The sequence below is a fragment of the Helianthus annuus genome, chromosome 1, assembly GCF_002127325.2.
Source record: "Helianthus annuus cultivar XRQ/B chromosome 1, HanXRQr2.0-SUNRISE, whole genome shotgun sequence".
Classification (NCBI taxonomy): Eukaryota; Viridiplantae; Streptophyta; class Magnoliopsida; order Asterales; family Asteraceae; genus Helianthus; species Helianthus annuus.
This window is the reverse complement of record NC_035433.2, coordinates 99,708,310-99,723,648: the sequence shown is the minus strand read 5'-3', so window position 1 is coordinate 99,723,648 and position 15,339 is coordinate 99,708,310.

The following is a 15,339-nucleotide window of genomic DNA, read 5'->3' as shown; positions in this document are numbered from 1 at the left end:
CACAAAGGATCAATTTCATTACGATCGAAGTCTCGGATTTACAATGGTTTGGAACGAAATACGATTACAGAGGAAACGAGTTTCCGAAGATAGAAGTACGATACAATCTTTCTAAAAACGGAAAGCTGCAAAAGGCGATGCGTTACACAACCGGTGTCCTTTAACTAAAGAAATTACAGGTTCTGTCCTTTATGTTACCGGTTTTAATACGTTATGTCCTTTAGACATAACCTAGTTAAGTTTTTTTTGCTTAAATCTTACTATGTGCCTCTCGCATGAGGGCAACATGGTATTTTCATCCCAATTTTATATTAGAAAACGAAATATAGAAATCTCTTTTATCCCCTCTATTTTTTCAAACCAATAAATAAATAAATTAACAAAGAAAACGAAATATAGAAATCTCTTTTATCCCCTCTATTTTTTAAAACCAATAAATAAATAAATAAACAATATTTTGGAATTGGTCTTGTTTTTTTATCAAACCAATCAAAAGAACTATGTTGGAAGCTTACTATAAATTTTCATCGATGTCGTTTTGTTCTAGTGCTTGTCCTATTTAGAAGGCACCCATCGCAAGGTTTGATTCACTTTCCTTTTTTCTGCAGGGGTTTTTATCGAAGTTTTGAGAGACATAGACAATAGCTTTAGTTTTTTAGATGAATACAAACGATCAGATGTTATCAGATGCAAGGGGGAAATCGAAATTCGTGTTAAATTAAGATGAAAAGACCATGTTGAGCTCATGTGAGAGGCACATGGTAAGACTTAACCAAAAAAATGTAACTATGTTAGGGTTAAAGGACATAACGTGCTAAAAACTGATAAGATAAAGAACAGAGCCTATAATTTCTTTAGTTAAAGGATACCGGTTGTAATTTGATACGTAAAATATGGCTCCACATTTTAATGATTATCCAACTTAGAAAGTGTGTTAAAGCAACTTTATCGATAGAATTTACGTGTATATTTATATAGGGTTGAGATCCTGTACAAACAGTGCTAATTATAAGAACCGTAAGAACAGATCTGAACCATTGATAATTTAAATCAAGGGTTGATATTGATTATAAATAAAACCCTTATAATTAAAAATTACTACTAACAAATTATGGGTAATTTTGTAAAATTGCTAGTCATTTGACTATTTTCCATTAAATACAAATTCCACCAAGGTTTTTTAAACTAAAATAACTTTTATATATTTCACTATTTTTTTTAAAAAAATATACCATAAAATCAAGTATTTTTTTATCTTTAATATGAGTACCATATTGCTATACCTTTTTTGTATTTATAAAAGTGATTTTTAAAAAAGTTAACAAAAGATGTTTTATAATTGTGCTGATAACGTGCTGATTATGTGTTAATTACAAAATAATACAAACAAACATCAAAAGTAGATATAATCAGCACATCTGGTGTGCTAATAATGGAGAACAATTGAGGATGTTGTGCTAATGTCGTTTATGTTGAAAATGGAGAACGATTGAGGACGATGTGCTAATAATGAAGAACGATTAAGGATGTTATGCTAATTATATAGTGTTGTGCTGATTATATTTTTTGTAATTATTTTTAATTAGCTATTATTAAATATGGTCAAAAGGTCTAAATTACCCCTAAACTAATTTTTTATTAATGGACACTTGTCAATTATGTGTTGGTTCTTACGGTTCTTACAAACTTAAGTGTTGTATTTGATCCCATTCCTATTTATATATTCAAATATAAACAAGCTGATTGGTGAAAATAACGGTTGAAAGAATTGTAAGGAGACCGAAAACAACAAATTCACGAGGGTGTATGGTCAAATGCTTTAAAATAAGCATGATGGGGGCAAGAACTCACATGACTTTTAGTTAACTAGCAAGTAGGATTTTTGATACTTCTAAAAATATTTTTTTTTTATTAATAATATATATTTTATGCCCTGGTCATAGTTTTTGTATAAGCATATCTTTCCTTATAAAATTTGCATTTTATTCTAAAAAAATTGTGCCCTGGTCATAGTTTTTGTATAAGCACATTTTTCCTTATAAAATTTGCATTTTATTTCTCAAAAGAATAAATATTACCTTGAGGATATTATTAAGCACTTTAATCATTCCTGGTGACTATATATTGTAATTTTTAATGAGAAGAATATACCAAAAAGTATCTACTTTTGTATGTATTTTGAAGTGTTAAAGGACTAGGCAGAATTAGTCCTTGGACTATTGAAAAAGCTGCACTTATACCCCAACAATTATATTTCATGTAATTTACATAACTACATGCAGGGTACAAAAATTCTTTAGAAAATGGTCCTATTGATACTCATAAAACTTATGCTAGTGGCATATCTATGACACATGGGCAAACTAGGGATAAAGTTGTCTAAAGGGTCACTTGATTCACTTCTAAGTTTTCTGTTTAATATATTTCTTTTGATAAATACAATATACAAAACACACACTCTAAAATAAACATTTGATCAAAAGATGTAAAATGGATACTTAGGGTGAGAGGGGCGTCTTCGGGGAGGGCAAGCGGGGAGGGGTTTCGCCGGATCGGGGGGTGCCGCCATTGATGCGGTGAGTAGAGAGAGGAGGGAGGGTAGGTGGCGGCTCACCGATGAGAGGGGAGGAGAGAGAGAGGAGAGAGGAGAGAGGGGACCAATCACATCTTTTCTTTATTTTTTATTTATTTTTTTTTTTTTAAAAAAAACCAATTCACCTAATAGGGGAGTGGCGCCATCAAATGGGGGTGTTAGGGGAGTTTAAGAGGGGAGTTGACGTGGCACACGGGGATTGGTTTGGCGTAAGAGAGGGCACTCACCTATTAGGTGTGCACCCCCTTCACCCTTAGAACACATATATGCTTTAGAAATTTTATAATGTGGTATAAGAGACCAATATTCTTTAAAGCCAAAATCAACAAACGTAAGAAGTATTAAATGAAATGAGTGAATTACAAGTTTTGTCCTTTATGTTTACATCAAATTGCAGGCGCTGTCCTTTTGGTCGAAAGTTTATAGGCGCTGTCCTTAACCTTCCAAAATCTTGCACGTTTTGTCTTTTAGGCCAAATCTGGTTAGAAATCTCAGTTAATTCTTGTCATGTGCAATGCACGTGAGGGTACAATGGTCTTTTTCCCTCTCATTTATAACCCTCACCAACCCCTCAGTTCGTCTCTATCATTGCTTGCAACCTGAGTTTTTTGGGCATCTTCAATCCTTAATTCTAAAACGTCTTCATCAAATGCTTATTTTAAAACTTCAGCTTGAATGATTTCTTTGTTCAGATTGTTTAATTTCTATCAGATCCCTATTATCATATAACCATTGTCCAGTCATAACCCAAAATATTCATATTTCTGTAACCTTTCAATCTGCATTAGGCCTCTTCCCGTAAGGAAACAGCTTCACATGTTGTTTGCTTCCGTCAATTTAATTGTGATGTCATCGTCCCAATTTCTTTCGATAAAGCCATGACTTAAAACTCAGCTTTAATGTATTTCCTCTCTGTAAAAATTAATTCTTTATTAAAAAAAATATAAGTTACAAGAATATAATAATCATAATAATTATACCTAACTACACCTGAATCGTGTACAGCTTCTTCCATTTTCATTTCCATCTCATTATTCTCATTAATGCACTGCTAGTTGTTCCTCCAATTTTTCAATAGTAGAATCAACAGTATCCATGGGATTTCTTAGAACAGTTTATTGATTCTTTTTTTATGTTGAGTTCTTTTCCTGTAACCAATGACCGCTCAATTTGCAAGAAATCTACAAGGACTCTAAATTGTTTAGCTTCAGAAGATTCCCAATACGGAAGTAGATCATTTAGTAAAGTGTAAAGGCGAGATTCAGTTCGTTATGCTCATTTACAAATTAAAGATGAATTGAGGGGTTGGTAAGGGTTATAAATGGGGGAAATAGAAAGGGTTGTGAGGGAAAAAGACCATTGTACCCTCATGTGAATTGCACATGATAAGAATTAACTGAGATTTCTAACCAGGTTTGCCCTAAAGGACAAAACGTACAAGATTTTAGAATATTAAGGATAGCACTTGTAAACTTTTAGCTAAAAGGACAGAGCCTGCAATGTGATGTAAACATAAAGGACAAAACTTGTAATTTACTCAAATGAAATTAAGTTACAAAAAAAAAAAAAGAAATAGACAATAACAATTAATTGTTCAAATAAGCTTTTAAAATTAATTTATGTTAGATGCATATTAGAATTACCAGTTAACGTCCGGTGATGATAAGTGGACGTGGAGTTCGGCTTCGGATGGTTCGTTTTCTGTTCAACGGGTTAAAGAATTGCTTATTGACGACTTATCTCATCAAAGTGGTTTTGTGTTAGATTGGTGCACTTGGATCCCGGCTAAAATTAATATACATGCATGGAGGATGGAATTGGATAGGGTGCCAACGGCTATGGCTCTCAAAAGAAGAAATATCGATGTTGGTGACCTATCTTGTCTCATGTGTAATTCGGAGGATGAATCTGCGGATCATGTTTTCGTGGGGTGCTTCGTAGCTTCTATGGTTTGGCAAGGAATTACGTCTTGGTGTAAGATTCCCAACATTATAGCCTTTTCGCTCAAAGATTTGCTTTCTGTTCACAAAGGTCTTAAAGATTCGGTAAAGAAGAGGAGTGCGGTCCATGGTATAATTATGATAGCTTGTTGGTGTTTATGGCGTGCAAGAAACAGTTTCAAGTTTTCTAATGCTCCGGTTAAAATTGAAGGCATTTTAAGTGAGATCAAAGCTTTAAGTTTTCTTTGGTTTTCTTCGAGATCTAAACATAAAGGGATTAGTTGGAACGATTGGGTGTCTTTTGTAAATATGTAATGTAAGATTAAATATATTACGTATTAATATTTAATCTATAGCCATCATAATCATTTGCATTATAGAGATCAAAATATATTAGAACCTATTATTTAATTAGTTGGTAATTATTGATGGACCATATTACCCTTAGTAACTAATTAGGTTTCCTCCTAGGTGCTTATATAAGGAGAGTTATGTGGAGGTCAAAGGGTTACTCAGTTACACAATTACAAACACCCCATTAGACCATAACATCAATAAGTTCGGCCTCCTCTCCAAAACCGATACCCCTCTTCGGTTTTCTTAGCCCCATCATCAGTTAGCATCCTAAGGAGGAACCAGATCACCTTGACAAAGATGTCGAACTCCATGTCGTCTTCTCTCACTGGATTCTCCTCTGCACTGTCTGCGGTGACAGGTATGATTTATATTGTTTTCCTTCATGTATAAACAGAACTGAACAAACATGTGGTATCAGAGCATATGTTGATTAGTCAGTTCTGTTTTTCGTATCCATAATTCTGGGATTGAAACTTGGAAAACGGAATTTTTGAAACCTTATGAACCTAACAGCCGATTTCGAGTCATGGAGATCGACTCGAGATCTCTGTTTTCGGGAAAACAATTAATTATATGTTCACTGAATTAACTGGATTATATTTTTTAACCGAAATCTGTTTAGAAGTCTTAAAAGTTTCAGGTTTCGGGTTCCAGAATTTTATTTTTTATGATTAGGGTTCATCATGTTCATGAGAAAATTCGAAAATTCTATTATGTTTTGGAATGATTTAGGATTAATGGGTGTTTTTTCCATGTTTGATCTAAATTTATCTTTTAATTTTATACGAAACTGTTATTAGATAAACAGTTACCATATTTTTCGAAACATGTTGATAAAATTAGATCATTTTAAAACAGGAAATAATATCTCATAATCCCTTAGATTTCGAATTTTCAGTTATGTTATCACAATAAACAGCTGTGACAGGAAGTTTCGAGATCATCAGATTGCGACTAGAGACCATCAGTCTCGACTCGAGACCATAAGGTCTCGACTCGAGACCATAAGGTCTCGACTCGAAATCATAAGGGAGCAAAAGGTCTTGACTCGAGACCATAACGTGATGACTCGAGACAAAGGTCTCGACTCGAGACCGTAACGTGATGACTCGAGACAAAGGTTGCGACTCGAGACCATAACGTCATAACTCGAGACCGTGGTTGCGACTCGAGACCATAACGTCATAACTCGAGACCGTGGTTGCGACTCGAGACCATAACGTCATAACTCGAGACCGTGGTTGCGACTCGAAACCTCATTATTTTAGGCTGTTTAAATGTGAACTAAAGAAAAAATTTTTCGGGGCTCCGCCCCGAACCCCCCAGCGAACTCACCGCGGAGTTCGATCCGCGCTAACGGGTGGTTTGCTATTAAATAAATGGTTTTGTAATTTACTTAGTTAACTAATCAGAATCAGATAATGTTTTTGCAAAACCAGAATAGCTTAACTTGAATGAGCTTTTGGTATATCATTTCTGGCCAAAGCTGACTTGATACATCTACTTATCATTCAAGTATTACGAAAGCTATGCTAAGTGTGCATCATAAGCATGAATGTTTTAATATCTGGCCAAAGCTGATTTAATTCTTTCATAGATGGCATACTTAGCAAGTGCATAACTAAAGTGATTGTTTCAATTTCTGGCCAAAGCTGATTTGTTACAACCACTTTGCACATATGCTTAAATGATTACACTTCTGGCCAAAGCTGTTTTGTCTTCGTTTAAGTAGAATTTTTTAGTTAAGTCTATTATTTTGATGTTAGTAATAGACATTATCACAGCTTCATTATGTAAAATGGTCATTATTTTGCCTGCCTTAGTTTAACGTGCCCTTAGATCACATTAGGATTTCTTCCTTAGTATCATAACTTGCTCATCTTATTTCCACTATCAGCACCCAACTGCGGGATTCCACCTTTGACTGGTGATAACTTTGCTGCATGGAAGGATGCTCTCATGCTTACTCTCGGATTGCTTGATTTTGATTATGCTCTAAGAGAGAAAAAGCCAGCGGACCTTACCACTCAAAGTACTACTGCTGAGCAGTTAACTCATGAAAAGTGGACTAGGTGTAACCGCATGTCTCTCATGTTTATGAAGCAATCCATAAGCAATGCAATCAGGGGAGCTATTCCTGATTCTGAAAATGCTACAACCTACTTGGAACATGTGGAGGCGCAGTTCAAAGGGACGTCTAAGGCGCACGCTAGTACTCTTATTCTCAAGCTGGTGACAATGATATGTGGTTGAAAACCGGTGCTTGTTATTGTTTAACTTAACGTTTTTACGTAAGTTTTAGTTTCGAATAGCCTACTTTTAATCAAGAATGTGTTTTGCAGGTTTGATGGAGTTTAAGGAGCTTTTCGGGAGCTTTACGGGTCACCGGGTCGCTAACCGGAGCATCGGAACGCAGTACGGATCACACGGGAGCGAAACAAGGAAAATCTGAAAATGGAGAATCGAGAACCCGTCGCCGACAGGCCCCAAGCCGTCGGCGACGCCATCAGGAAATGCCCGTAGGCACAGTTTGCCCGTATCCAGGTACTTAGGCCGTCGGAGAAATGAGACCAAACCAGGACCCGTCGCCGACGGGTTGAGGGCCGTCGGCGACGGCCTTTCAAATCCTGAAACGCGAAATATGTTGGTTTAAGGGTTAAGTCCGATGGTGATTGGATATTCCTCATTCAATTCGTAAGTTACAGATTTTTGGGAGATTTGAACTTCAACTTGGAGCCATTATCACCAAACCACTTCATCTCTATTCCATCTACCATCCATCCTACAACCCGAATTCTCATCCGAATCCAAACCCTAGTTCATCACCATTACAATCATTCTTCCACCTTCCATCCATTCAATTTCTCCACCACAAACCCTAATCATTCCTTCACCTTAAAGCTTCATGATGATCCAACTCAAGTCTACAACATCCGGTGATCAAGTTTCTTCGATCATGCGCGGCTAATTCCTTGGAGGTTTCACCCCGGTGTAGGTTAATTGTAAGTCTAGGGTTAAAACATTGTTCTTGGATTGATTTTGTGACAAATTGCTTCTTGATTTGAAACTTATGATAATTGTCTTGCATTTGTATTGAATTCGTAAACCGTCGAGTGAAGATTAAACTTGACTTTATGAAATGTTTATGTGCAATTATGCCTTGTCTAGGTTAGAGTTTACATGTTCTTGGTAACGAAGTGCATTGTGGTCCGTTCTTTATAACGTTGATAGCTCTTGGCACCTAAGCCGTGTAACACTAAACTCGTTAATCGTTTTTGCAATTGAATCAATCTTAAAACGTGTAGGAACCCTAGGAATGCAATTACCGAATCGGATGTGAACCTTGTTTTCTTATTTTTGCTCAAACAATCATTTCCACTTCTTGCGTTTAGTAATCGTGAGTAATTAATTTATTTAATCATTTTAGTTATTCTAATTCACAACTTCCAATCAAACAAAAACATACAAAAACAATATAGCAAGCTTCATAAAAGTGACAACTATTCATAATTCAATCAAATCCGCACACAAACCACATACTCTTCGTGGTTCGACCCCTTGCTACCACTAGCTATTTGTTAAGGGTAATTAGGGTATATAAATATTATCTTTGACCGGAGCGCGACACTCCGATCAAATTTTGGCGCCGCTGCCGGGGAGTGCGTGCGCTTTGTGTTTGGATATTGTTTGAATTTTTGTGATTAACTGTTTAATTTGTTTAGCTTTCTTTTTGTACTTGTCTTTTTCCTTGTTACGCGGGGTGTGTTACTTGTGCAGGTTACAGGTAGTGCATGCGTACACGAAATTCCGGGAGGACTTCACCTCTAGTCTACGAACCGGAAATTGAAAGACTCGCAAGAAGAAACCTAGCAAGCCGGTTAGAAGCAACTCTTGCTTCTAATCAAACCAACCAAACACCACCACTTACACCGACCATTGAAACCGATTCAATGGCAAACCACAATTCCAACCAAGAATTTAACCCAAACCAAAACCTCCACCCAAATCAATTCCAATCCCGAGGAACCTTTTATCCCGCTCAAGAACAACCGGGTGGTAACACCAATGCAAGACCACCCACTCCACCTTTCCGAAACCAAAACACCAACAACACCCAACGAACACCTCAACAACAACCTCTTCACCGACAAGCATCGTTACCTATTCACCTTGATGATCGGAATGTCAACTCCGATCGAAGAGGTAACCGTGATCGCGGCAATCCCGTAAATGAAGACCCGCTTTTCAACATCGACGATTTAAGGAATGCAATTCCCGATGACGAACCGTATAGTGTTCCCGGTTATCAATCGCCGGAACACGTAAGCATTCATACGGAAAATTCGGACGATGGGGGATATTACGATGATCGAGCTAATGATGATGAAGATTGGGGCTACGTGAATAGGGGAAACGTATACAATGCTCGAAGGTACGACGATGAGGAGTTTGGGTCTCAAAACGCCAATTATGTTGGGGAAGATGATTATGGGTACGGAGGTGGAAGAAACGATGGTTATGGGAACAACCGTCAACCACAAAACAACAACCAACGAAACCGGAATGAAGGGTTTTACAACAACAATAATAACAACAACAATGTAAACCCTAACCGGATTCCTCGTTTTGTGGGAGGTGGTAACCCGAGGGATAATCGAAGAGAGGAGCGAAGGGATGAAAGACGGGATAATCGAAGACCGGTCGATCAAGAAGTTAATGGGCCACAACGTCGTCAACAACCTCCACGGGGAGTAAATGACCGTTTCCGACCAATAGTGACCGAGAACAACTCTCCAATAGTATGCGAAAGGAGGATGTTTGATTGTAAGCCGCATTACATCAACATCCTTCCTCATTTCAATGGGAGGTCCAATGATGAGCCGTACACCCATTTAACGGAGTTCTCATCTATTTGTGATACTATTGGAGGACATAATTTCGCACTAGAGGAAGTGAAGCTTCGGCTATTTCAATTTTCATTGAAAGATAAAGCAAAACAGTGGTTCTTTACACTTCCGGCCAATAGTATTCGAACTTGGGAACAAATGCAACAAGCGTTTTTGGATGAGTACTATTCCATGGCCAAGACCGACGATGCTAGAGATGAAATTCGGTCATTTCGTCAACCTTCAAGTGAGCCTCTACATGAAGCATTCACCCGATTCAAAGAACTCATGAGGAGATGCCCACATCACCAAATAGAAAAATGGGAATTGGTGAAATGTTTCGTACGGGGTTTGGATGATGCAACTTGGAATCGGCTTGAGACGACAAGCAATGGTACACTCTTGAGCAACCATGAGGATAACGATTGGGAATTTTTGGAGAGGATGAGCAAATGATCCAAACAAAAAGAATCGGCCGATAGAGCAAAAAGGCATCCGGTTTCCCGATCACTTCCCGATCTCGATTCCAAGGATAGGATCTCCACTTTAGAGCGGGAAATAGCTCAATTGAAGAAAAAGAAAGAGGTGAACGCGGTTCAATTTGAAGTGTGTGAAGATTGTGGTGATATTGGGCATAGCACCAAGCAATGCCCAACGGGATCGAGTGACTAGACCGAGGAGGTAAATCAAGTGTATGGGGATCGAAAGCAATACGATATGAATTCCAACACTTACCATCCGGGTTTGAGAAATCACCCTAATTTCCGGTATGGTAACGCCTCAAATCAAATGAATCCGAATTTCCAATCGGGTAATCAAGGTGGTCAAGGCGGGTCCTCATACAACAATCGTCAAGGTGGTAACCAAGGGGGTTACCAAAGGAATTACAATCAAGGGGGTAACCAAGGGTATCAAAACCGTGAAGGTAATTATCAACGTGGTTACAACCAAGGCGGAAATGGGGGTAATGCTTCTAACTCCCAAGGTGATGATTCGATTAGTTCGAAATTTGATGCTATCATGAATGCTGTGAGTACTCTTACCAATTCACACCATGAGTTCAAAGCCGAAGTGAAGAAAGAGTTTGAAGTGAGGGATAAATCTCAAAAGGCATTGGAGAAGCAAGTGGGGCAACTTGCTCAAGAGATGGCTCAAATTCGTGGAAGTGGAGGAGGACTTCCAAGCGACACCACGGTGAACCCTAAGCATCAAGGGTCGAGCTCGAAAAACACACGTGAGGTACCAATAAACAAAATTTCTTTACGTAGTGGTCGAGTGATAGATAACGGTGTTGAGCCACCACCACCCAAGTTTGTTGAAGGGGTGGTGGAAGATGCGAGTGATGATGAAGAGAATAACGGTCAAACGGGTCAAAACAAAAATGATTTAAAATTTAATAAAGATACACCCGTTGCGACCGTTCCCATCCCAAAGGCTAAGGACAAGGGTGTGGAGGGTAATACCGCCCCTTTTCCTGAAGCTCTTTTGGGACCATCTAAGAAAGTGGTAAACAAAAGAGGCCCACATCAAGAAGAGATGTGGGAAATTTTTAAACAAGTTAAAATTAACTTACCACTCTTAGATGCTATCAAGCAAATTCCTTCATATGCTAAATACTTGAAAGATTTATGTACCCAAAAGAGAACTCACAAGTTTCCTAAGAAACTTGATTTAACCGAAAATGTGAGTTCAATTCTTTCGGGTGCACTTCCGCCAAAACTTCAAGATCCGGGGGCGCCCATTATTTCAATACAAGTTGGTGAATTTAAAATGACAAGGGCACTTTTGGATCTTGGGGCAAGTGTGAGTATCTTGCCGGGTAGCTTATATGACCAATACGATTTTGGTCCACTTCAAGTGTCTAACACCACCGTGGTGTTAGCCGATTTGACTCCTAAACTACCCCGTGGGATAGTCACGGATGTAATAGTCAATGTCGAGGACTTTTACTATCCGGTGGACTTTCTTGTGTTAGATTATGTATCTTTGGACCGAACCAAGCAACCAACGGTGATCCTAGGTCGACCATTTTTGGCAACATCATCACCATCGAGGGGGCAGCCGTAGAAGATAGACTTTGGGGGCTCGAATCAACACATCATCATCGATCTTCTACCACTCAACCAATTCGATCATACATTCAACCTCAGCTCGAGCCTGTGAAGATCAACCCACCAACATGCGCGGTTAACCCTCCAGTGGACACTTCGGGCGAATGATTCTTGTGAGACACTATTAATTCTAGTTTCTGTTTGTATTGAGATTTGGATTTGTAGTCGGGTGACAGCCGGCTATTTACATGATTATATTATTTGTGTGACAGACAAATCCTGAGTGACAGTCAGAGTTATAATTATGTGTTGAATCCAATTATGCTTTTGTTGATTGAATGATTCCTATGTATGCTTGTTTTAATATTTATCTGATCAATTAATATTAAGATTTTGAACTGCATAGGTAATTGGTAGATGTGACAGATTTACTATTCAATCAATAGCATCCAATAAAATCAGAACTAGGTTATTAGTAATTACAGAATCTGAATCCCGGAGTGGTCACGTTCCTATCTTTGTTTTCTCATTTTCACAATACTTATTCATAAAAATTACAAAAATAGATAAACTAGCAAATTTCATAAAGTAAATTTAGATTAGTTAAACGGTATTACACTGACCACATGCTCCTCTGGATTCGATACCTGACTTACCCTGTCTATAGGTAATTTTAGGTTTTTGCATAGACCCGACGACAGTCTATCAAAATGGCGCCGTTGCCGGGGTCGAGTGACTACACCGAGGAGGTAAATCAAGTGTATGGGGATCGAAAGCAATACGACACGAACTCCAACACTTACCATCCAGGCTTGAGAAATCACCCTAATTTCCGGTATGGTAATGCTTCAAACCAAATGAACCCGAATTTTCAATCGGGTAACCAAGGAGGTCAAGGTGGGTCTTCGTACAATAATCGTCAAGGTGGTAACCAAGGGGGTTACCAAAGGAATTACAATCAAGGGGGTAACCAAGGGTATCAAAACCGTGAAGGTAATTATCAACGTGGTTACAACCAAGGCGGAAATGGGGGTAATGCTTCTAACTCCCAAGGTGATGATTCGATTAGTTCGAAATTTGATGCTATCATGAATGCTGTGAGTACTCTTACCAATTCACACCATGAGTTCAAAGCCGAAGTGAAGAAAGAGTTTGAAGTGAGGGATAAATCTCAAAAGGCATTGGAGAAGCAAGTGGGGCAACTTGCTCAAGAGATGGCTCAAATTCGCGGAAGTGGAGGAGGACTTCCAAGCGACACCACGGTGAACCCTAAGCATCAAGGGTCGAGCTCGAAAAACACACGTGAGGTACCAATAAATAAAATTTCTTTACGTAGTGGTCGAGTGATAGATAACGGTGTTGAGCCACCACCATCCAAGTTTGTTGAAGGGGTGGTGGAAGATGCGAATGATGATGAAGAGAATAACGGTCAAACGGGTCAAAACAAAAATGATTTAAAATTTAATAAAGATACACCCGTTGCGACCGTTCCCATCCCAAAGGCTAAGGACAAGGGTGTGGAGGGTAATACCGCCCCTTTTCCCGAAGCTCTTTTGGGACCATCTAAGAAAGTGGTAAACAAAAGAGGCCCACATCAAGAAGAGATGTGGGAAATTTTTAAACAAGTCAAAATTAACTTACCACTCTTAGATGCTATCAAGCAAATTCCTTCATATGCTAAATACTTGAAAGATTTATGTACCCAAAAGAGAACTCACAAGTTTCCTAAGAAACTTGATTTAACCGAAAATGTGAGTTCAATTCTTTCGGGTGCACTTCCGCCAAAACTTCAAGATCCGGGGGCGCCCATTATTTCAATACAAGTTGGTGAATTTAAAATGACAAGGGCACTTTTGGATCTTGGGGCAAGTGTGAGTATCTTGCCGGGTAGCTTATATGACCAATACGATTTTGGTCCACTTCAAGTGTCTAACACCACCGTGGTGTTAGCCGATTTGACTCCTAAACTACCCCGTGGGATAGTCACGGATGTAATAGTCAAGGTCGAGGACTTTTACTATCCGGTGGACTTTCTTGTGTTAGATTATGTATCTTTGGACCGAACCAAGCAACCAACGGTGATCCTAGGTCGACCATTTTTGGCAACATCGAATGCCCAAATTAATTGCAAATCGGGCACGGTCGACATGACTTTTGGTAACCGTCGGTTGCGGTTAAATGTCTTTTCAGGATTAACGGATCCTCTAGTTGGCGATGAATGTTACATGGCGGACATCGTTGACGAGTGTATACCTCTATGTGACACTAGTGTCGAAGAGGAAAACACAATAGAGGAGTGTTTCATGTTTGACAGGTTGCAAGGAGAAACAAATCGTAGCATGGATGAAGAGATGAAAGAGTTGGAGGTTATGGCGGTAAAAGAAGGAAGACCCACTTGGACACATCAAGTGGAAAGTCTTCCGGAAAGCATAGACACGAAGTTGAAGCCGTCATTGGAAGAACCTCTGGCATTAGAGTTGAAGGTGCTACCCAAGCATCTTAAAGATGCTTATGTGGGTGAAGGTAGCACGCTCCCGGTCATTATTGCATCCAATTTAACCGGGGAGCAAGAAGAGAAGTTGATAAAGGTATTGGTCACCCATAGAGCCGCTATCGGGTGGACCATTGCGGATTTGAAGGGAATTAGTCCCTCGGTGGTGATGCACAAGATCATCACGGAAGATGGTATGAATCCTTCTCGCGACACACAAAGAAGACTAAATCCAAATATGCGAGAAGTGGTGAAGAAGGAAGTATTGAAGTGGCTAGATGCGGGTATTATATACCCTATATCGGATAGCCAATGGGTGAGCCCGACACAAACAGTTCCTAAAAAGGCGGGTATTCAAGTCGTCACAAATGTCACACCCCCAAAATCCACCTGCGGAGTATCACCGCTTGGAGGCGTGACATGACCAGGATCCTAACCACCAATCATATTGAACATGTAATATAGTTAAGTATAGCGGAAGCATTTTAAGTAACCCAAACAATAGCATGCATGATTTATCATAAGTGTTGAAATATCATTCACGACCCTTTGCCCACAACGACCTGCTCCTCCCTGTGCAAGCTCCATAATGTACCTAAGGTCCTGCAAGGCATGCAGCAAATAATCAACAAACTAGTTGAGCGAGTTCACAGAAAGTAAGTTCAGTAATGGAGTAGTATAGCAAGCATTGCGTTCGTTTATCTAATCATGCATCGTACTAGTTCGTTCATTGTTCATGTATAGTATTGGTTCGTATCGCGGGCCATTTCGGCATGTATGCGAAGATTGGGGAAGTTCTCAAGTATTCTAGACTATGTATATTTGTATCGCGGCCACCCTGGCATGTGTGCGAAGTTTTAGTATATAGTCGCGGCCTTTCCAAGGCATGTGTGCGAAGATCAGTCATAATATCGCGGCCAACCCCTGGCGTGTATGCGAAGATCAGTTCAATTGGTATACTAGTCTAGCCGTATCTTATCATTCACCACCCTCACCCTGAGGACTCATATCATTATGTTCT